The 22,579-nt window shown below is 44.9% G+C and overlaps 2 non-coding genes across 2 annotated transcripts; both read right to left on the bottom strand.

Annotated features, from left to right (window-relative positions):
• Positions 1–17,081: 17,081 nt before the first annotated feature.
• LOC134995553 (U1 spliceosomal RNA) lies at positions 17,082–17,244 on the bottom strand. Its single transcript, XR_010198306.1, has one exon. It is a non-coding gene; the product is annotated as a U1 spliceosomal RNA (small nuclear RNA).
• Positions 17,245–17,396: 152 nt separating this feature from the next.
• Positions 17,397–17,560, bottom strand: LOC134995560 (U1 spliceosomal RNA). The gene has a single exon (XR_010198312.1). It is a non-coding gene; the product is annotated as a U1 spliceosomal RNA (small nuclear RNA).
• Positions 17,561–22,579: the final 5,019 nt, after the last annotated feature.

Genomic DNA, 22,579 nt, shown 5'->3' with positions numbered 1-22,579 from the left:
AGGTGTGTCCTTTCTTGCCAGAGGTAAGGGCAGAGGGAAGAAGCTGCACAACACAGCTAGTTCCCAGGAACAGAAGTCCTCCCCGGCCTCTACAAAATCCACCGCATGACGCTGGGGCTCCGCTAAAGGAGTCCGCCCAGTTGGGGGCACGTCTTCGAGTTTTCAGCCACATCTGGGTTCATTCGCAGGTGGATCCCTAGGCAATAGAAATTGTTTCTCAGGGTTACAAGCTGAAATTCGAAGAGGTGCCTCCTCGCCGGTTTTTCAAATCGGCCCTACCATCTTCTCCCCAGGAAAGGGAGATAGTGTTAAATGCAATTCACAAATTGTATCTTCAACAGGTGGTGGTCAAGGTTCCCCTGCTTCAACAAGGAAATGGAAATTATTCGACCCTGTTTGTAGTCCCAAAACCGGACGGTTTGGTCAGACCCATATTAAATTTAAAATCCCTGAACCTATACTTGAAAAGGTTCAAGTTCAAGATGGAATCGCTAAGAGCGGTCATCGCCAGCCTAGAAGGGGGGGATTTTATGATATCTCTGGACATAAAGGATGCATACCTTCATGTACTCATTTATCCACCTCATCAGGCGTACCTAAGATTTGCGGTACAGTATTGTCATTACCAATTTCAGACGTTGCCGTTTGGTCTCTCCAGAATTTTCTCCGAGAATTTTCACCAAGGTAATGACGGAAATTATGGTGCTCCTGCGAAAGCAAGGTGTCACAATTATCCCGTACTTGAACGATCTCCTCATAAAAGCGAGATCAAGAGAGCAGTTGCTGAACAGCGTATAACTTTCACTGAAGGTGTTACAGCAACACGGCTGGATTCTCAATATCCCGAAGTCGCAGTTGGTTCCTACGACTCGTCTGACTTTGCTTGGGCATTATTCTGGATACGGACCAGAAAAGGGTTTATCTTCCGATAGAAAAGGCCCAGGAACTCATGACTCTGGTCAGGAACCTATTGAAACCAAAACAGGTGTCAGTGCATCACTGCACTCGAGTCCTGGGAATGATGGTGGCATCATACGAGGCCATTCCCTTCGGCAGGTTCCATGCGAGGATCTTGCAATGGGACCTACTGGACAAGTGGTCCGGGTCACATCTACAGATTCATCAGTTGATCACCCTGTCCCCCAGGGCCAGGGTATCTCTCCTGTGGTGGCTGCAGAGTGCTCACCTTCTAGAGGGCCGCAGGTTCGGCATTCAGGACTGGATCCTGGTGACCACGAACGCGAGCCTCCGAGGTTGGGGAGCAGCCACACAGGGAAGAAATTTCCAAGGTCTTTGGTCAAGTCAGGAGACTTGTCTTCACATCAACATCCTGGAGCTAAGGGCCATATACAACGCCCTATGTCAAGCGGAGACCTTACTTCGCGACCAACCAGTTCTGATCCAGTCAGACAACGTCACCGCACTAGTTCATGTAAACCGCCAAGGCGGCACAAGGAGCAGAGTGGCGATGGCGGAAGCCACCAGAATTCTTCGCTGGGCGGAGAATCATGTAAGCTGTCAAAGTCAGAAAAATATCACGATGCACACTGCCATATTTGCACCTCATATGTGTCCCTGCTGCGCATGCGTGCGCTCTCCCGTGCGTGCGCATACTCGCTGTTGCGGGCACCCGCAGGCGCACGGTATGCGCATTTACGGTAGAGATTGTGTGCGTCTAGCGGGCGACTCTTTCGTTACATATTTTCACCATATAATGCATTTTGTAGATTATGGTCCCTTTGATAGATTCTGAAAGTTTAGTTAATGTAGTATGTTCCTGGACAGAGAGATCCCTCATTGTTTGATACGAAGGGTCAGACAGGAGTAATACAGTGGTGTTTAGTATCCATCGGAAGAGTATTTAATTAGCAATATTCCGGTGTTGGTTTGAAGCGGATCAATCGCTCGTGCGAATAGTTATGGACATAAGAAGTTTATGAACATTTACTGTATTTGCACTTACTTATCCATGCGGCGGGAAACCCAGTTTCCCTCCCACCTGAGCTGTTGGAAATAGTCACAGCCCACCTGTATGAATCAACCTATGACCTTTTGTTATAATGCGAAGACGAATTCCTGTGTCCAATGAACAATGAGATTGTAGGGACCATTGAATTGTATTGTGTGTGGGGCATAAATAGACAGGCCGATCACATCCAGCACTCACTCTTCATCGGTTATCATTGCTGAAAATCGGGAGCTGGATGTCCAGAGGCGCATGCGATCGTTTCCTTTGTGCGTAAGTTTTCTCCGTAATCATATTGTCTTTTCTTGTTATTATGGGCCATATCTTTCTCTCTCTCTCTTCTCTTTCTCTCATTTTCTCTTAAACGTACTTGTATTGTATTTACTGTGTAGTTACCTGGTTAGTTAGTCTATGTTATATTGTAGTGTATGACTTGTATTGTATTAATTCTTTTGCAAGTATAACATTCATAATATATATATTAGGCGTTGGACCCTAAGCACGGTATTTGTGTATTTCTTATAGTGTTAAGTATTCTCAGAGCGTCGGTGACGCTCGAACAGCTTTTGAGTTAATAAGGTTATACAGTGTTGCATTTACACCCTATCTCTACACTAAGGTTTTACAGCAAATTACATTGTTTGTGGTTTAGACATAAAGGTTTAACATTGTGAGCGTCGGCGCCGCTCGTGATCTCCTCGTGGTCTCGAGCGTCCGCTACGCTGATAGCGTAGCATTACGGTAGTCGCTCACCTATAAGTGTGCCCGATACCAACAGCGTATTCTCGTGAGCGTCTGTATCGCTTGAGCAGCCCGCTCCCGATACAGCGTCCGTTACGCTATAGCGAACCATTACGTTAGTCAGCAGCCAATAGCGTGCCTGCCTGTGATCTCTTGGCCGTGAGCGAACGTGACGCTTGAGCGTCTCGACCACGGCTAAGCGATTGTTACGCAACGAGCGTACCCTTACGGTACTCCATACGCAAATAGCGTACAGTGTTCTTAGACCTCACAAAGGGTTTTAAATAAGATAAATATTTAGCTTTATCAATTGGCGGCTCGTCCTGTCCTTCACATATCTCTGCTAGGTAATTTCAGCAGACATTATCCATCAGCAAAGGGCGGGAGATCATATTCTTCGCAGTGCTGACGGGATAAGCGTCTGTTTCGCTTAGTAAAGGGTGCTGAAGGAATCCGGGAACCGGAGGTAAGAACAACACACTAGTGTCTTTTAAAACTGTTTATTTCTATCTTGCGTACGCACACACGCATATCTGCATTTCTTTTTCATTCATGTATTTTCATATATCACTCTCCTGTTTGCCATTTTATAATTGATAAAACGTGCTAAGAGAGATTTGTCGCTATTTCATAGTTAAAGTGTAAAAGTAATGCGTTAAGGGATAAAGTGTAAAGCACACACGCAGCTCTACCTAAAGGTAAAAGGAGAGATTGGTGTGTTGCACGGTAGACGACTGAGGATCATCTACATTGATAAAACGTGTTAGTTGTGTTACGGTGGACATTGGTTTTGTATACACGTGTCTCTAACAAAAGGCTGAGACTCGCGTACGCAAAGGCCGACGCACGCAGCGTAAATTATGCAACGGAGCGTCTGGGTACGCCCTCGTAACATAAATCACACGATAGTGTTGATTTTTAAATAGCACAATAAGCGATAAATAGCGCAATAAGCGATAAATATCGCAACAGGCGATAAATAGCGCAACAAGCGATAAATAGCGCAACAGGCGATAAATAGCGCAAATCTATTTTAAATCCGAAATTTAAATTAACAGATCCTTCTCCAAATTTACAACACATCTGGTCTAAAGAAAAATTTCTGCGCAGAAATAGAAATAGAAACAAAAGTGTGTATGTGGTGAGTGAGTGTTTGTTTTTACAATTTTGGGGATTGAACCACAGAAATCATCGAGTTCTCGTGAAGTACATACGTGTAAGTGACATACGTGGTGGCTAGGGAGGCATCTCTGGTTAAACATAAAATTTGAGCATTAGAGTGTAGCAGACCAGGAGGTCATACTGTAACAGACCAGGAGGTCAGACCAGGAGGTCGCATAACAGACCAGGAGGTCCAAGTACAGCAGACAAGGAAGTCCGCTATAGAGACAAGGCACAACACCAAGAAGGGTTGGTGCGACACCCATATAGGCCATAAAAAGCTCAGGCTGAAGGAATTCGCAGCTGCTGAATGTCGATTCCACTGGTCGCTCCGTACATAAGATTAGTTGCTTATGTGCTGAACGATTGTACCGCACGTAATTGTGTGCATTAAGTTAGTCTGACCAGTACCATTTGTGTACAAACCCGGTCATAAAACTATTTGTACATTCTGACGTTATTTGTGTAATTTTTTATTTTCTGAAGGGAAGTTCGCTGGTCACTCAGGAATTGTCCAACAACCAATAGTTACTGGAAAGAGTAAGTGTTCTTCGGATATCTCTCGCATGTTCCAGTAAATAGAGGTTCATAGGGGCCCTGGGTCGAGTACGCCAGCGCTATATCAGTGTGTGGGCGTATTGGTCGGCGTGGGCGAGTGAGTGAGGTGCTCGGTAAACTTCACCGTCAACCTATCTTTTAATATTTTGGTTTTTTGTAAGGGTTCGCAGAAGACCCTGAGATAAAGGTCAGAGGTAGAGCAAGCAACACCTGCAAATTATGGGGGCCAGTTGTTCAGGAAGGGGGCGATCAACCTCGGTTCGGGTTGATTCAGTAAACCGACCAGTCGGGTCGGCAAGGTATGTAATGTGTGAAAAATATGGTTTACATACAGAAATTTTATGTGATGAATGGGAGAGAATGACAGTACATGACGGGGAGAAATTCCCAAGAGTAGGTAGCTTCAGCCCAGAAGTGTTAATGAATTTAAGGAGGAGGATATGTCTCATTAAATCAACAAAGAGACGAATCCAACATTATGATTATTTGCAGCTATGGCAACAGGAGGGTGAAATACAGAGAGGATTGGCTCTGGCGGCGGGATCTGGCCCTATCAGGAAACTGATAGCCACGGCCCCGCCGCCACCATACATATCAGGAGAGAAATTGGTTGCGGAGAATGACGCATCAGGGGGTAACAAACAGGCACTTAGCAACTGTATAAATGTTAAGGATAATGTTAATAAGTTAACCAATGCAAGCATTAACCCGTGCAAGTTGTACCCTGTTTTGAACTTTCCCCAGGAGTGTGATCAAGAGGACGAATCGGCAACAATATCGGCGCTCTCTCTAGCAGCCACTATATCAGAAACGACAGTAGGCACGGCCCAACCCATAAGATTAGTAACAAAGCCCCCTAGCGGAGGGACAGGTGAGGTCGTATCAACGGGTAAGTACGGCACCTTACACTATGCTGAAACCATTTCACCACAGGCTGTAGAATCTACACAGAATGATGTTAGTAGACTTAATCCTGTTAGGGTAATAGCTGTTCCAAATGGGAAAACTGACACATCAGGAGTCACTCCTATCAGGAACATTGCCATGTATATCCCATTTTCCAGAATGGAATTAAGGACCATAGTGTCTGAATTCCCTGACCCCAGAAAATACTTAGTTGCTAGCCAAAAATACATCAGAGACCTAGGAAACACTTTAGAGCCCAATAACAAAGACTGGCAGATATTGCTGAGGGCATGTTTACCCTCCAATGTCGACTCAGCTCAATTTTTAGCTGACTGTGGATTGGATCTGGATGTACCTCTTACAGATGTGTACAACAAAGATAACGTAAAAAGAATAAATTTACAGTTAAAGGAGTATTTCCCAGCTGTAGCCAAATGGAATAGAATTTTTTCCATTAAACAAAAAGAGACAGAAACAGCTGCTGATTATTTTCACCGGGCATTATTAGAAATGGCAAAGTACACTGGCATAGAGGACATTAGGACCAATGCAAACCATCAAGAAGTAGCAGTATCTGTGCTAATGGATGGTTTAAAAGAAGCATTAAAGACAAGGGTACAGACCACGCAACCATGTTGGCGAGGTCTGTCAGTGGCTACTTTGAGAGAGGCTGCTATTGATCACGACCGGAATATCACCAGACACAGGGAGTCGCAAGGTGATAAGTTAATGTCAGTAAGTATACAGGCCCTGACCACAAAACAGCCTGTGTTTATATCACCAAACCCTGTGGGTAAGTCAAATGTGGTAACATGTTATTTTTGTCATAAACAGGGACACATAGCACGAGACTGTAGAGCGAAAAATTCGCAAAGATCTTACCAACCCCCTAGACAACGACACGACACACGACATTGGGAGCAAGGTCCGCAGAGACGGAGTTATGAGCCACATGCAGGAGAAACAAAAAGATACCCCCCGAACAGAGACTGGCAAACTCCTGGCAGTTCCCATTTAACCCCTTCACAAGTAGTTGCTGCCAGCGGGATTCAGGGAGGTCACCATACCCAATAGGGGTGTAGCCATACCTGTAATCTGCAGCCAGTAAAATTGATTGCAAGCCTTGGGAGTGAACCTGAAATTGCAATCAATGTAGCTGGTAAATCATTAAACTTTCTTGTAGACACAGGGGCGGCCAAATCAGTGATAAATTCGACAGTGGGCATGAGAACCACTGGTAAGACAATTCCAGCCATAGGGGTAACGGGAGTAGTCCAGCACTACCCTGTTAGCAAACCAGCCGAGATTACAGTAGGGCCTTTACATACCAAGCATTCCTTTTTGCTGGCTGCATCGGCACCGACTAATCTCCTGGGAAGAGACTTATTGTGTAAAATGGGGTGCGTCATTTATTGTACTCCTGAAGGTGTATTCTTGGACATACCTGAGAATCACGCTCAGGAAGTGCGAGACATGTTAGACTCCCCATCAAAATTAATGTCACATACCATTATGACAAATAGGACTCCATCCAAAGTAGAAGAAATGACATCCCAGATACCAGAGTCACTTTGGACTAAAGATGGACAGGACACTGGATTAATGGCAAACGTAGCTCCTGTAGTTGTACAAGTAAAAGATGGTAGGATAGCTCCAAAAATCCCACAGTACCCTCTGAAGCCAGAGGTGGAGTTAGGAGTGTATCCCGTAATAGAGCGCTTGCTACAACAGGGTATTCTGGTAAGAACGTCCAGCACTGCCAATAGTCCCATCTTCCCTGTGAAAAAGAGTGGGGGGAGGGGTTACCGGCTAGTGCAGGATCTAAGGGGGATCAACAAAATAGTTGAGAGTCAGTTCCCCGTAGTGCCAAATCCAGCTGTCATCCTTATGCAAATCCCTCCCACTGCGAAATTTTTCACTGTTATTGACCTCTGCTCCGCTTTCTTTTCGGTACCTCTGCACCCTGACAGCCAATATTTGTTTGCATTCACATACAGAGGAGTCCAATACACATGGACTCGATTACCACAAGGTTTCATAGACAGTCCAAGTATATTTTCCCAGGCTTTGCATGATTGTTTACAGTCTTTCCAACCAGAGAGTGGATCAGTATTAATACAGTACGTGGATGATCTACTACTGTGTTCTGATTCATTGGAAGCATCCCTGAAGGATACGAAACAGCTCCTGTTTCATCTTTCAGACACAGGACACAAGGTTTCCAAAGACAAGTTGCAATTATGCCAAACTAAGGTAAAATATTTGGGACACTGTCTAACACAAGGACTGAGACACCTGACCACTGATAGAATTCAAGCAATTAGAGACATGACTCTGCCAAAAACCCAGCAACAGATCAGAACATTTTTAGGAATGTGTGGGTATTGCCGTAACTGGATCCCAGGGTTTTCCATTCTAGCGTTACCTCTGCAGGAGATGGTCTCCTCAAACAAACCTGATCGGATTTCGCATACAGACGAGTCCGAGATGGCATTTGAGAGACTTAAACAGTGCCTAACGCAGGCACCAGCATTAGGTATGCCAGACTATGGGAAACCCTTTGAGCTGTACGGAACAGAAAGTGCTGGTTGCGCGGCAGGCGTCTTAACCCAAAAGCACGGTGATGCCAGCAGGCCAGTAGCATACTACAGCGCTCAGCTAGACACGGTAGCGCGATCCCTCCCCACATGCTTGCGAAGCGTCGCTGCGATAGCATTGCTAGTAACGAAAAGCGAAGATGTAGTGCTAGGTCACAACCTCACAATTCATACACCACATGCAGTGTCAGCCTTGCTAAATTCTGCCCAAACCAGGCACGTCTCATCAGCGCGGTTTACAAGATGGGAATTGGCACTAATGGCCCCCGTAAACATCACCATAAGGAGATGCAGTGCATTAAATCCTGCAACATATCTCCCAGGTGTGCCTGGACAGGCACAAAGGGTGGAGGATGAGAGTGGTGGGGAAGGAGAATTTAACACACAGGAGGACACACATGATTGTATGGAATATTTGACCCAAAATTTTACCGCAAGGCCTGACATCAGTGACAACCCGCTGGAAAATGTAGATCTAACTTTCTACACGGACGGTAGTTGTCACAGACAGTCAGACTCGGGAGACTTGTGTACTGGATACGCAGTCGTAGATGACCAAGGCACCATAGAAGCGGAACCGCTAGGCCCACCTCACTCAGCCCAGGTTGCTGAACTGGTCGCCCTAACCAGAGCATGTGAATTGGCTAAGGGCAAATCAGCCAATATCTACACCGACTCTAGATACGCATTCGGGGTAGTCCATGATTTCGGAGCCCTATGGCGCCTCAGAAATTTCATGACGGCAGCTGGTACACCGGTAGCGCATGCAGCTCACATCAAAAGGCTTCTAACAGCGATACAGGAACCCGACAGAGTGGCTGTTATCAAGTGTAAAGCACACACATATAGCCAGGACCCAGTATCACTTGGTAACAGCCGAGCAGACGAAGCAGCTAAGTTAGCAGCTGGTACCCCCAGACAGACAGACACCACACAACTGATGGTATTTAATACCATCAACACACAGAAGTTGTGTGAAATGCAAAATTTGTGTTCCACACAGGAAAAGGCAGTCTGGAAGGCGAAGGGATATGGCCAGGAGTCCTCAGGACTCTGGACGGATGGACAAGGTAAACCGGTGGCCCCCAGAGCATATCTTCCATGTTTAGCTGAGGCAGCTCACGGGCTGACTCATCTGGGCAAGGAAGGAATGTGCAAGTTGGTAAGAGCATATTGGTGCGCCCCAGGATTTTCATCTCATGCAAGTAAGAGAGCAATGTCATGCCTTACCTGTTTGAGAAAGAATATCGGAAAGGCAATACCAACAGAACCATCTCATATCCCACCTGCAGGCGGTCCTTTCCAGGCAATACAGATTGACTTCATTCAATTACCCCCTTGTCGAAATTTGAAATATGTACTTGTTTGTATAGATGTGTTCTCAAATTGGGTTGAAGCATTCCCGGCGGCCACAAATACCGCTATGTTTACTGCTAAGAAAATTGTGCAGGAATTTGTATGTAGATATGGTATCCCTAGAATTATCGAAAGTGATAGGGGTACCCATTTTACAGGTGATGTCTTTCAAGGAATGTGTAAATTGATGGGAATTGATAGCAAGCTGCACACTCCATACCGTCCACAGGCGAGTGCGAAGGTGGAAAGAGTGAATAGCACTATTAAAAATAATTTGAGCAAAGTTATGGCAGAAACAGGATTGACATGGCCAGAAGCTTTACCCATTGTACTGTACAGCATCAGAACCACTCCCAGGTCCCCTCTTAATCTGTCCCCTTTTGAAATCTTGTTTGGTCGACAACCGCATGTTATGATTAACCCTCAGGATGATTTGAAGTGTAACAATGAAGTGACTGTAAAGTACCTGGTTAATATGAGTAAACAGCTAAGGAATCAAAATAATAATTTGAAGTTGGTGATTCCTGATTTACCAGATAGTAATTGTCATGACATTGAACCTGGGGAGTATGTAATGATACGAAATTTTCTACGCTCAGGTTGCCTTATTGACAGATGGGAAGGACCATACCAAGTCTTATTGACTAGCACTACAGCATTGAAAGTTGCCGAGAGAGAGACTTGGGTTCATTCGTCCCATTGTAAGAAGGTTGCTGATCCAGAGAGGTCCCGTGATAAGGAACAGACGGTAGAGGACGTTGTATCACTGGAGTGTCTGTTCCAGAAGGACTGAGGCGGCACCTGAGCATTGAAAATCACAAGATCAAAAGCAGTTGTCGATTCCCTGTTCCCTTTTATTCTTTTTCTCCAACTTCCCATCCCCTCTCCCTCAAATTATTTTCCCCCCCTTCTCATTCTTCTTCGTTTCCTCCTATAAGATGGACTTGCCCCAAGAGACTGTGATCCGGATTTTCCTGTTGACCATGATGTTGACCAGAGCAGTCTGTTCCGGCGAGAGTACCATGGAGGTCGAGAGAGGTTCTGGAATGGGTTCTGATGACAGAGATGGAGGCGTAGTTTTCCGAGAACAACATAATCAACAAGCAAAGGCGAGTATCAGAAAACAATCCGATAGCATTGACAATAGAAGGAATTGTGAAGGATTGTTAGCTGAAGAAAACTGTATCTGTAGGCTCTGTGACAACGTAGTCGAGGATGGGTGCATTAAGAAATGCCAATCCAGTTTTAATATCCACATGGACCGGCATCCCTTGAGTGACTATCACTCCTTAGTGGGTAGCGTGTTAAATCAAACAGATTGTTGGGTATGCTCTCAAGTACCTCAAGGTCATAGCAAATCAGGACTAGTACCATTTCCTTTAACGATAGGGGAGGTACTTGAGCTAAGTGGTGGGAGACCGGTGGACAGGAGGTTTAATATCTCCAGTCCTCCTAGTTTGAAGCTCCACCAATATCATGTGGATAGATCCCTCATATGTTTTAACATTTCCAATCCCCGAAAGCCGGGAAATTGGGAAGTGTCATGGAGTAACCAAACCATGACCTTTTCATATAGAGCAGATAGAATGCCGACAGATACAGAGCTTATACGCCACATAGCCAGTAGAGGAAAATCTTTCCGGTATAGGTATACCCTAGGAAGTAGGATTACGAGAGTTGGAGAGGTATCACCAGGATACTGTGCACATATCGTACAAGCTGATACGTGTACTAGACAGATGGGAGAATTAGGGTTAGGAGATTTCACATGGAAAATGTGTAATATGGTTATGTCCTACTCCGTCCCATATGTTCTCCCCGATGATGCATATTTCATATGCGGGAGGAAGGCGTATAAGTGGCTTGCCCCAAACTCTGAAGGATTGTGTTATATTGGAAAAGTATTGCCTGAGGTAATGACTGTATCACATGCCAAAATGAAAGACATACACCGTGTTGCCCAAACTCCTTATACTCACACCCATTACGAGCACGTAGTTAAACGGCACCTGATAGAAAGAACAGAGCACCCGGCCTCTGACATGATCCATGAATCCACCGGGATTCAGTTTCTACTTGCGTTAGACCTCACTCGCACCGCCAGAGGAGTGTTGAATTATAAATACATATCTGCGCTCGCAAATTTGTTAGACAATATCACAGAAATGTATGATGACACGTTTAGGTATACTGGAAGAGAACTTCAAGCTTATAAAACAGAACTAGTTCAGCATAGAATGATTCTCAATTATCTCACAGCAGTAACAGGTGGATATTGTGTCACACTGGCAACGCAGTACGGCGTGAAATGCTGCACATATATAACGAATAGTACCGAGGACCCGGTCGAGGTCATAGACCAAAAGATGGACGATATTCTCCAATTGAAGTGGGAATTTCGCAGGAGACACAATCTCACCCTTGCTGCTGTGAGTAATGAGCTGACTAGTTGGGTGTCATGGTTGAACCCGCGAAATTGGTTCTCCGGTTTAGGAGAATGGGCTCAAGGAGTTATAATGGATGTAGGGAAGTTTCTCCTATGTATCTTAGGTGTTATCATAACGATTGGCTTGATATTTAGATGCGGTCAGGCTTTAACGAAGTGCAAACGAAGTACCAGGGTGATGAGTTTAAGGAGTGAGGAAATTGTAATGCGATTTCTACGGTCCGTTTCTTTCACCTGTTTTTCCGTTTTCCTCTGAGGTAAAAAGACCCACTTGGACGAGGAATTTGATGAGCCGATATACAGACAACAGATGGATTAAAGAAGAAGTTTTGACAACCTTATACACAGATTTTTGATGAACTATGCCATAGATCCCCAGTTTCCCTAGAAATTTTAAAATTACTCTAGCCCAACACTTTTGTAAATCTATGGACATTGACAAAGCTTTTTGCTCGCACCTTATGGGCAAAAGCACAAAGAAGACTGCATTCAACAGACACCAAACAAGACCTCAATCGACGAATGTTCATTAACCTGACATAGAATACCACTGCATTTACCGTAACTATGTATTTTCTTCATCTCTACAACCTTCAGGTAATTACACACATAGTATAGGGAATACAGGCACAGATATCAGCAATCACATATTCCCCCATTCATGTATCATCAACTAAAATGTGCTCCCCATTTTTGTTACAACCAAAATCCGAAAAAAGCTCGGTAAAGTTTGACAGCCCATCCACAGACCCGTACCACGGGATAAGAAGGAATTCAAATGTATACTTCGCAATACCTCAAAGCTTGATTTAAAACACGTACGGCATGATGATACATGACCCCCCAAACATGGATTCATACACACATGCTTCTGCTATCTCACTAGGTCATACCCTTTTCCTACCTTCTCCTCTCCTCCCCTACCCAACCATGTAAATGTATTAACCCCTGACATATATTTTTCTCTTTTTGAAATGTTTTAGGAAGTGGCAGTTATTGTTGACTGCCAAAGGGTGGACTGTCAAAGTCAGAAAAATATCACGATGCACACTGCCATATTTGCACCTCATATGTGTCCCTGCTGCGCATGCGTGCGCTCTACCGTGCGTGCGCATACTCGCTGTTGCGGGCACCCGCAGGCGCACGGTATGCACATTTACGGTAGAGATTGTGTGCGTCTAGCGGGCGACTCTTTCGTTACATATTTTCACCATATAATGCATTTTGTAGATTATGGTCCCTTTGATAGATTCTGAAAGTTTAGTTAATGTAGTATGTTCCTGGACAGAGAGATCCCTCATTGTTTGATACGAAGGGTCAGACAGGAGTAATACAGTGGTGTTTAGTATCCATCGGAAGAGTATTTAATTAGCAATATTCCGGTGTTGGTTTGAAGCGGATCAATCGCTCGTGCGAATAGTTATGGACATAAGAAGTTTATGAACATTTACTGTATTTGCACTTACTTATCCATGCGGCGGGAAACCCAGTTTCCCTCCCACCTGAGCTGTTGGAAATAGTCACAGCCCACCTGTATGAATCAACCTATGACCTTTTGTTATAATGCGAAGACAAATTCCTGTGTCCAATGAACAATGAGATTGTAGGGACCATTGAATTGTATTGTGTGTGGGGCATAAATAGACAGGCCGATCACATCCAGCACTCACTCTTCATCGGTTATCATTGCTGAAAATCGGGAGCTGGATGTCCAGAGGCGCATGCGATCGTTTCCTTTGTGCGTAAGTTTTCTCCGTAATCATATTGTCTTTTCTTGTTATTATGGGCCATATCTTTCTCTCTCTCTCTTCTCTTTCTCTCATTTTCTCTTAAACGTACTTGTATTGTATTTACTGTGTAGTTACCTGGTTAGTTAGTCTATGTTATATTGTAGTGTATGACTTGTATTGTATTAATTCTTTTGCAAGTATAACATTCATAATATATATATTAGGCGTTGGACCCTAAGCACGGTATTTGTGTATTTCTTATAGTGTTAAGTATTCTCAGAGCGTCGGTGACGCTCGAACAGCTTTTGAGTTAATAAGGTTATACAGTGTTGCATTTACACCCTATCTCTACACTAAGGTTTTACAGCAAATTACATTGTTTGTGGTTTAGACATAAAGGTTTAACATTGTGAGCGTCGGCGCCGCTCGTGATCTCCTCGTGGTCTCGAGCGTCCGCTACGCTGATAGCGTAGCATTACGGTAGTCGCTCACCTATAAGTGTGCCCGATACCAACAGCGTATTCTCGTGAGCGTCTGTATCGCTCGAGCAGCCCGCTCCCGATACAGCGTCCGTTACGCTATAGCGAACCATTACGTTAGTCAGCAGCCAATAGCGTGCCTGCCTGTGATCTCTTGGCCGTGAGCGAACGTGACGCTTGAGCGTCTCGACCACGGCTAAGCGATTGTTACGCAACGAGCGTACCCTTACGGTACTCCATACGCAAATAGCGTACTGTGTTCTTAGACCTCACAAAGGGTTTTAAATAAGATAAATATTTAGCTTTATCAAAGCGCACTGTCAGCAGTGTTCATTCCGGGAGTGGACAACTGGGATGCAGACTTCCTCAGCAGACACGACCTACATCCAGGAGAGTGGGGACTCCATCAGGAAGTCTTCGCACAGATTGCAAGTCGGTGGGGACTGTTCCAGATAGACATGATGGCGTCCCGCCTCAACAAAAAGCTACAGAGGTATTGCAACAGGTCAAGAGACCCTCGGGCAGTAGCTGTAGACGCCCTAGTGACACCGTGGGTGTTCCGGTCGGTCTATGTATTTCCTCCTTTACCTCTCATACCCAAGGTGTTGATAATAGTAAGAAAAAGAGGAGTAAGAACAATTCTCATTGTTCCAGATTGGCCGCGAAGGACCTGGTATCCAGATCTGCAGGAAATGCTCACAGAAGATCCGTGGCCACTTCCTCTAAGACAGGACCTGTTGCAACAGGGGCCCTGTCTGTTCCAAGACTTACCGCGGCTGCGTTTGACGGCATGGCGGTTGAACGCCGGATCCTAGCGGAAAAGGGTATTCCAGATGAGGTCATTCCTACGCTAATAAAGGCTAGGAAGGACGTGACATCTAAACATTATCACTGTATATGGCGAAAATATGTTTCTTTGTGTGAGGCCAGGAATGCTCATACGTAAGAATTCCACCTGGGCCACTTCCTTCACTTCCTACAAACTGGAGTGAATTTGGGCCTAAAATTAGGCTCTATTAGGGTTCAGATTTTGGCCTTATCCATTTTCTTTCAAAAGGAATTGGCCTCTCTTCCTGAAGTAAGTACAAACTTTTGTGAAGGGAGTACTGCATATTCAGCCTCCTTTTGTACCTCTGGTGGTCCCTTGGGACCTTAACGTGGTGTTAAGGTTATGGTTTGAACCACTTAAAATGGTGGAGTTTAAATATCTCACTTGGAAGGTGGTCATGTTATTAGCCTTGGCTTCCGCTAGGCGAGTGTCGGAATTAGCAGCTTTATCACATAAAATCCCCTATCTGGTTTTCCATATGGATAGAGCGGAATTGCAGACCCGTCCTCAATTCCTGCTAAAAGTGGACTCATCCTTTCATATGAACCAACCTATTGTGGTGCCTGTGGCTACGCGTGACTTGGAGGATTCCGAGTCCCTTGATGTGGTCAGGGCTTTGAAAATTTACGTGGCCAGAACGGCTAGAGTCAGAAAAACAGAAGCACTGTTTGTCCTGTATGCAGCCAACAAGATTGGCACCCCTGCTTCAAATCAGACTATTGCTCTCTGGATCTGTAACACGATTCAGCAGGCGCATTCTATGGCGGGATTGCCGTTGCCTAATTCAGTCAAGGCCCATTCCACTAGGAAGGTGGGCTCTTCTTGGGCAGCTGCCCGGGGGTCTCGGCACTACAGCTGTGCCGAGCTGCTACTTGGTCGGGTTCAAACACCTTTGCAAAGTTCTATAAGTTTGATACCCTGGCTGAGGAGGACCTCCTGTTTGCTCAATCGGTGCTGCAGAGTCATCCGCAGGAGCCCGTTTGGGAGCTTTGGTATAATCCCCATGGTCCTTACGGAGTCCCCAGCATCTTTTAGGACGTAAGAGAAAATAAGATTTTAAACCTACCGGTAAATCTTTTTCTCGTAGTCCGTAGAGGATGCTGGGTGCCCGTCCCAAGTGCGGACTACTTCTGCAAGACTTGTATATAGTTATTGCTTACATAAGGGTTATATGTTAGTTTTCATCGGTCTTGGACTGATGCTATGTTGTTTTCATACTGTTAACTGGGTAGTATATCACAAGTTATACGGTGTGATTGGTGTGGCTGGTATGAATCTTGACCTTGGATTAACAAAAATCCTTTCCTCGTACTGTCCGTCTCCTCTGGGCACAGTTTCTCTAACTGAGGTATGGAGGAGGGGCATAGAGGGAGGAGCCAGTGCACACCCAGATCTAAAGTCTTTCTTCAAGTGCCCATGTCTGCTGCGGAGCCCGTCTATCCCCCATGGTCCTTACGGAGTCCCCATCATCCTCTACGGACTACGAGAAAAAAAATTTACCGGTAGGTTTAAAATGTTATTTTTTTCTCTGCAACCCACTGCTAAATTGTGCTTCCTAGCTGTTTTTTATAAAATCACTTAATAAAATCTGGGAGAACAATCTTCATGACAATAGTATCTCCTATGCAAAATAAGTATGATTTGGGATAGGGCTGGGGAGGGCCGCTGCTCAGGCACATCTCTGTCAAGTAAAGGAGATTCAACTGAGGCAGCACAAGGGAACTCTCATCTGGGGACAACAACTGCAGGGAGAACACATATTTTCAGATGAACATGGGGTGGCAGAAGGCTGCCTAATACTGAAGCACCCCCAAACAACAAACCAAATGCAACAACTAGTGCAAGCATTCCTGGGGGATGGCCTGCAGCAGATGGATTTGAATATGGTGATGTCATCCAAGCAGTGGGTCAAAGTTGGCTTCAACCCTCGTCTGCATATGAAAAGAGAAAAGGAGCGTGCAGGGCATGGAAGCCTTTTGTGGTGCTTGGATGACCCCTAGTTCGCATTAAGCACCCCCACCCTCCTTCGGTGTGGGGCTCATGTTGGCCATTCCCCAGCCCCTGAAGCATTCAAGCTGATTTCTTGCAGCAGCTGGGCACTGTAACAGCTCCAGAGCTGCTCTGTAAAGCAAGTAAAAGGGTGTGGGCCCTGCAGCACTACCCGTAGTTTGCATTGTGCATTGGGAGGCACAAAGTAAGCAGACGGGAGGAGAAGTCAGGATAGTGCACAAGGGTATAGAAGGGAGGGGCTCAAGAAAAAAGAAGTGGAACCAGACAGCAAACTAGGCTGGAGAGAGACCTGAGACAAAGAGATCTGAATTACATGAGAGCCGACCAGGGAAAACTCAAATTATGCAGTCAAGTTTCCCACATTTGGGGAAATCGCAGGGGCAGCACACCCAGAGTGCAATGGGTGAGCCTTGCCCTGGGAGAAGCAACTTCATGATCATAGTATCTCACCTGGCAGGTAAGTAGGAGTTGGGCTAGAGCTGGGGAGGGTCGCTGCTCGGGCACCCCCCTGTCAAGTGAAGGAGATCCAACTGAGGCAGCACAAGGGAACTCTCGAAAGAAGAACAAGGCTAGAGGAAGATCTGAGACAAAGAAATCTGACTTTTACCAGAGCTGACCAGAGGAAAGCACAAACACAGTCCCCCACTACCACAAATAATGCAGTCGAGTTTCCCACATTTGGGGAAATCACAGGGGTCAGCATACCCAGAATGCAATGAATGAACCTAACCCTGGGAGAACAATCTTCATGACCATGGTATCTCCTATGCAAAATAAGTATGATTTGGGATAGGGCTGGGGAGGGCCGTTGCTCAGGCACATCTCTGTCAAGTAAGTTGCATTTGATTTGTTGTTTGGGGGTGCTTCAGTATTAGGCAGCCTTCTGCCCTACCATGTTCATCTGAAAATATGTGTTCTCCCTGCAGTTGTTGTCCCCAGATGAGAGTTCCCTTGTGCTGCCTCAGTTGAATCTCCTTTTGGAGAAGACCTCAATAAGATTGTAGCTGATCTGGCTACTGCTAAAACAGCTTGCCTACCTAGTATGACTCCTACCACGCAGAAGGCTAAAAGTACTTTTCTTGGCCCTTTCATCCTCCAGGTAAAGCGTACCCAAGGTCAGGCATACCCAAAGCAAGCTCATGTTTCCAGACCTGCCAAGCCCAGACTGAAGCAATCCTGGGCTGCCCATCAGCCTGCTTCCAAAACGGACAAGCCTGCCGCATGACGGTGCAGGCCTCCCTCTGGGGGATCCCAGGGTGGGGGGCCCGACTTCAAGGTTTGGCAAAGAAAGGTATAATTCTAAGCTTGAGAATTCTGTTTGGAGCTCACCTTGTACTTTGTGAAGAAATAATCAGCATTGTGGCTGAGCAGATACATGTAGTGTGTGGCTGCAAACTGCATGGATCTGCTGCGTTGTAATGCTGATTCTTTTTTTTTGCAAAGTACCAATAGCTTCATATAATGTTCACAATTTTTATGCAGGATCAAATAGCTCAATAGGTAGGGTGTTTGATTAGAATTCAACAGGTTATAGGTTTGAATCCTGGGTATGGTAGTTTGAGATGTGTTATTTAATAAAGTATGTTGTTCTGACTGCCGGCATCCTATCACCTGGGATATCATACTAAATAAATGGAGTTGATAAAAATTATTATTTTTTTTTTAACTAGGGACAATTTCCAGATACTTCTCTTTATAACTGAGATTGCCCCCTGGAACTTCACATCAGTTGACAACTATGCATGAGTGGGCAGTGCTTGCCCTGGATCTGTCCACCCATTTATGTGCCGCCATAAAATAAAGCATGACTAACAGTTATCCTGGGCGTACACTACACAATTATCTGTCAGGCTATCTATCCAGTCTGGATGGATGGAATGAAAATCTGGTAATGTATAGGAGCAAATGTCAATTAACCATTTGCTCCCAAACACTAGAAAAGTGGTCAAAAATGGTCATTACACAAATTGGTTAAACCCAAAATTTAACCAATTTGTTTAGGGGACCATTTTTGTCAATTTTTTAGTGTTTGAGAGTAAATCGTTGATGGTCATTTGCTCACATAGATAACCGGATTTCTATTCCAACCAGCCAGTGTTGGAGAGATGGTCTGCCAGATTACATAATGCATACCAGAGCCATAACTAGACTTTTTGGTGCCCTGTGACAGAGAATTATATGCCCTCCCCCCCATTTTTGCAATATGGACAAAAGGCGCATGCCTTGTGGGGAAGGGGCATAACAAGATTGGTCTCAGAGAAAGCACATGAGATATGAAGATATATCTAGTATACTTGACACTCAATGGTTTGTGGTATTGCAGGGGTGCCCTCCTTAAATGCATATACAGTCACACATGGCATGTTTGTGTAAATGGCATATCAGCAGTCAGCACTAACTGGTGACATGCCATTTGTACAAGTAAGCCATGTGTGACTAATATATAAACATACTTTATTAAATAACACCTCAAACTATCATACCCAGGATTCAAACCTATAACCTGTTAAATTCTAATCAAACACCCTACCCATTGAGCTACTTGATCCTGCATCTATTCTAACCTCCAAAAACAGATTCAGTTGCATTTTCCAGCGTGTTTTGTTTGCGCCTTTAAAGACACCTGATAATTGCTCTGTGGAGTCTTCTTTTGTGTCTACTTCTTATCTACATTTAATTCCCTACCTATAATCAAGGCATTTTTAAATGCTGGGTGCTGCCAGGACGTGAGGCCTACCTAGTCTTTAGATCTGAATTTGAATGTACTTGTGAACTAACTTAATTTCCTACTTCTAAACTCATTCCTAAATTCACTACTTACATTAATCCTGTAGTTGGGCATTTTGAGCCTTCAATTGTGGGCATTGTTTTGTGTCCAGACCAGCAGCTGGTGGTGTGCATTTGCTGGAAAGGCATCGAAGACCTCCGATATGCTGCATCTCCTGATGTGTGTCTGCCTCAAGTGGCTGTCAGCAAATGCATGCTAGACACCCCATTCCAAGCTGATTGTGACATCACGGAACATGCATCATAGAACAGGCATGCTAGAACATGGGTCTTCAACCTGCGACCCTCCAGCTGCTGTGGAACTACATATCCCAGCATGCCCTGCCTCAGTTTTAGCATACCTTAATAGCAAAACTGTGGCAGGGCATGCTGGGATGTGTAGTTTCACAGCAGCTGGAGGGCCACAGGATGAAGACCCATGTGCTAGAACCAAACCGCAGGTACATTGAATGCTAGCAAGCTGAATGTTTAAATCCTTTTTGTTCCGCAGCATTCCAATGCGGAAGATTCCATGGAACCAGAGATTATTCCATTGAGAAGGACATGCTGCCTGGATGACTGCACTGTGCAAATTAAATCACGGAGCCAGTTGGCTTGTGGGTGGCTCTGGTGACTGGGTGGTTGGGTGGGCGGTGTGTCGGAGGTGGAGCACATGCAAATGAATGTGTATCATCCAGCTAGTGAGAGAGAAAACTCATGCAGGAGTGTGCCTGCTTGTCAGTGAGTTATGCACCTTGCCAGACGTCAAATCTACATGGAGCAACTGGAGGGGACAAGAGCAGGTTTGGAAAATATACACAGAAGAGCATATATGCTGGCGCATTCTCCATGATTGTGTCAGCTTATGTTTTGGTGCACTGCACTTTCCTCCACTAAGTTTTAGCCATTTTGTTTAAACGCAAGTGTAGTTGCTTCTCGCTTTTTTGGCTGTGATATTGTATTGTGGTTGAAGAGTCTGCTGGAGGGATTGTTTCTTCATTGGCGAGAGACTGAAGATATTCCAGGATGGAAGGCTTGGGAACACTATCCGTTTTTCAGTTGTGGAAGAGTTGAAAGACCGGATTGGACTACATTCTATAGTAAAGGGTATCTTTGTATTTATTAATCCTCCCTTTATATGTGTCTGTCTTTCAATAAAGCTTTGGGCTTGTGATTCCGTCACCCTCTTACACTCCACACCCATAGCCTTATTAACTATTGTATTGTTTAAATGTATAGTGCAGTTCATGATTTATAGTGTAGGCTGACCTGTACTGTAGTTCTTGAACTGTACTATACCGACAGCATTTGTATTGTGTTTTGGCTGTGCTGCAACACAGTACTTATGTGTGTAATGTTTATGTATGTTTTTTTGCTTCTTTATGTCAATAAAGACTGCTTTTTCAATCCAATATCTGAAAACAATCAATGTTTATCTTTGATGGCAATAGAAGTGGTATGATATTTGCTGCTTTTGAAAGGCAATATCTGATATGTCCCCTATCTGGGAACCATATATTAAATGGCTTTTCAGAAAAGGGAGATGGGAGAAGAGCTTTCAGTACTTGTAGGACCGATGCACATTTCCTATTCTAGCCTCCAAAAACAGATTCAGTTGCATTTTCCAGCGTGTTTTGGATGCGCCTTTGCAAATGTCTTACATCGACAAACTTATTTAGTACTATTTTGCAAATAGGGTTACATTGTTGCAACATTGTGTTCCCTAATTGCTTGATTTTTTAAATGCAACAATTGATAAAAACACCTGATAACTGCTCTGCGGAGTCTTATTTTGTGTCTACTTCTTATCTACATTTAATTCCGTACCTCTAATCAAGGCATTTTTAAATGCTGGCGGCTGCCAGGACGTGAGGCCTACCTAGACTTTAGATCTGAATTTGAATGTACTTGTGAACTAACTTAATTTCCTACTTCTAAATTCATTCCTAAATTCACTACTTACATGAATCCTGTAGTTGGGCATTTTGGGACTTCGATTGTGGGCATTGTTTTGTGTCCAGACCAGCAGCAGGTGGTGTGCATTTGCTGGAAAGGCATCGAAGACCTCCGATATGCTGCATCTCCTGATGTGTGTCTCCCTCAAGTGGCTGTCAGCAAATGCCTGCTAGACACCCCATTCCAAGCTGATTGTGACATCACGGAACATGCATCATAGAACAGGCATGCTAAAACATGGGTCTTCAACCTGCGACCCTCCAGCTGCTGTGGAACTACACATCCCAGCATGCCCTGCCTCAGTTTTAGCATACCTTATAGCAAAACTGTGGCAGGGCGTGCTGGGATGTGTAGTTTCACAGCAGCTGGAGGGCCACAGGATGAAGACCCATGTGCTAGAGCCAAGCCGCAGGTACATTGAATGCTAGCAAGCTGAATATTTAAATCCTTTTTGTTCCGCAGCATTCCAATGCGGAAGATTCCATGGAACCAGAGATCCTTCCATTGAGAAGGACATGCTGCCTGGATGACTACACTGTGCAAATTAAATCACGGAGCCAGTTGGTTTGTGGGTGGCTCTGGTGACTGGGTGGTTGGGTGGGTGGTGTGTCGGAGGTGGAGCACATGCAAATGATTGTGTATCATCCAGCTAGTGAGAGTGAAAACTCATGCAGGAGTGTGCCTGCTTGTCAGTGGGTTATGCACCTTGCCAGACGTTAAATCTACATAGAGCAGCTGGAGGGGACAAGAGCATGTTTGCAAAATATAGATAGAAGAGCATATATGCTGGCGCATTCTCCATGATTGTGTCAGCTTATGTTTTGGTGCACTGCACTTTCCTCCACTAAGTTTTAGCCATTTTTGTTAAGCTCAAGTGTAGTTGCTTCTCGGCCTTTTGGCTGTGATCTTGTATTGTGGTTGAAGGGTCTGCTGGAGGGAGGGATTGCTTTCTTCATTGGCGAAAGACCAAAGATATTCCAGGATGGAAGGCTTGGGAACACTATCTGTTTTTCAGTTGTGGAAGAGCACAGAGGTCGGATTGGACTACATTCTATAGTAAAGGATGTCTTTCTATTTA

This window comes from Pseudophryne corroboree, unplaced genomic scaffold, assembly GCF_028390025.1.
Source record: "Pseudophryne corroboree isolate aPseCor3 unplaced genomic scaffold, aPseCor3.hap2 scaffold_1397, whole genome shotgun sequence".
In the NCBI taxonomy this organism is placed as follows: domain Eukaryota; kingdom Metazoa; phylum Chordata; class Amphibia; order Anura; family Myobatrachidae; genus Pseudophryne; species Pseudophryne corroboree.
This window is presented reverse-complemented; position numbering and strand designations above follow the sequence as displayed.